Raw genomic sequence first — 2,272 nt, forward strand, 5'->3', positions numbered from 1 at the left:
TATATATATATAATGGAGGTTTTATGGTAGAAGTGTAAACTTAATGTGTGTGTGTGAACAATGTTCTTCATATAGAGTTGAACCAGTGTTCTGTGCTCCCTTCACTGCTGACTTTAAAGACAACTGCTGAGGTCTAATAAATCCACCAAAAGCCATCTGCCTGTCATCTCAGCCCTGCTTTTACTTTAAAGGCTGGGCAGGAGGGCAGAAGTCCCAAAACAAAGGCTCAGGGAGACAGAGGGGGTGGGAGGGATGTGAGAGGGTGCAAACCCTCCTGTAGTCACACATCATTAATATTTAACAGAACTTGTTGCAGTGAGCAGAAAATGCTAGGGTGGGTGAGCTTAAGGATGGTGTCTGCTTGCATTTGGCGTCGGGGCTGCGTTCAGCGCACCCTTGTTCGGAGTGTGCAGCGGGGTTTGTTTGTGAGATTGGGGTTGGGTGGGCAGCATCAAAGGATCACCAAGGGATAGCAATTCCCATGGCAACAGTTCGTCAGGTAGGGGGCTAGGGGTTCAGCTGCCCCTGCAGGTCCCTCGAGATGGAGAGAGAGAGAAACGGAGAGAGCGAGGAGAGCGGGAAGCATTTTGTCTCAGCACACTTGACAAAACAAAGACAACTCACTCCTCTGGTTTCATGCCACATTTTTTATTCATAAACAAGCTGCTGGCTGTAAAGACATGATAAAGCGGCACAGGGCCTCTGCTGAGATGGCCACACATTTGAATGCAAAGCCTCAGCTGCACAAAATCCTCCCGAGCCCCATTATTCTCTGGATTTCGCCGCTATTTTCATCAGCCGCTAAGCTGGCCATGGATCGAGACTGGAGATATGTCATCAAAATGGTCTCATTCAGCTACCAATGGCTATTAACATAAAAATTAAAGAATTATAAAACAAGCTTGAATGAATGAGGGATGAATAAAATGAATAAAAATCTCCACCCGCCTTGACTCAAATCATTTTCCCCTCCTTTCTCATCCCACAAAGTGGGGGATTGCTGCATTCTTCCATTATTGGATTAATTGCCTTTATTTGCTGTAAACATGTGTTTACTGCTAACATGGCCAGACAGTAGGAGAGGCAATGGATTGTGTGTGGCACTTGACACTAATATTTTTAGATTTAGAGGTTAAGATTTCTAAGTGGAATTGAAATAATAATCACATAAATAAAATGTAAATAATAATAAATGAATTAAATAATTGTTTACTGAAATCGGTCTTCCATTGGTTGGCTAAACGGATAGTCCTGAATTAAACATGCTATTGGTTGAGCCAATTTTGCTGGTTGGGAACAAAAAGAAATGTTCTGATAGCACAACAGAGTCACAGTATTACACTTTTTAGGGAAATCAGTCTCCAAAATATTTACTTACAGTTGTCTGTGCATATTAAGATGGGGCAGGAACAAGAAAAAAAAAATTACATTGAAAAAAATAAAAGAGAAATTGATTGAAAATTGATTTGTCTGTCCTGCATGCAGCATAATTTTAAATGGGTCACCCAAACCTTTCCCCTTACCAGTGATTACGGATATAAACACAGGGGTTTTCAAATATGGGAAAAAAAAATATTTTTTTTTTACAATATATATATATATATATATATATATTAGGGCATTTAAAAACGAATTACAAATGTTAATTATTTAAATATTTTTAATTTTAAGATCTAACATTAATTAGAATGTAGAGAAAAAAATGAAAATTATATATAATAATATAAAATATTTTTTTAATAATAAAACATTTCCAGATAATATTTAAATTATTTGCTTTAGTATAACGGCAATAGAAGACAATCATTTTGGAAAAATATAGCTGCCTTGCCTGGCAAGGAGATCATATGTCTTGGGCATCAAAAAGTTTAAAAACTCTTGATTAGCACAAACAGACATACAACTAGTAATATTAAACACTGTTAAATTTGCTGTTCCAAAAACAAAATTAAATCCTCATACACTTTTTATGAAGTTTAGTTTCATATTGTCAGTGCACGTTGCATGATACATATCTCTCTCTGAAGAGTTCTTCTCCTCCTCCTGTTTTTCTCCTCCCTTCCCAGCATCACACTTATGATTTATTTAGTCTGTTGTTTGTGTCAGACTGTCGTCTTGTTTTGCTTCTATCTGAAAGGTGTTTATTTTGTCAATGACTTGAGTGTTTGCCCAGCTGGCGCCGGCGTACCAAGGTTGTGCCAGCACAGTGCCTGGGGTACAGGCTTTAGGGTTTGGGTGGGGGGCGAGGGGATGAGGGGGAACCAGCGGGGGG

The sequence above is a fragment of the Sinocyclocheilus anshuiensis genome, unplaced genomic scaffold (genome assembly GCF_001515605.1).
Source record: "Sinocyclocheilus anshuiensis isolate Anshui unplaced genomic scaffold, SAMN03320099.WGS_v1.1 scaffold684, whole genome shotgun sequence".
Classification (NCBI taxonomy): Eukaryota; Metazoa; Chordata; class Actinopteri; order Cypriniformes; family Cyprinidae; genus Sinocyclocheilus; species Sinocyclocheilus anshuiensis.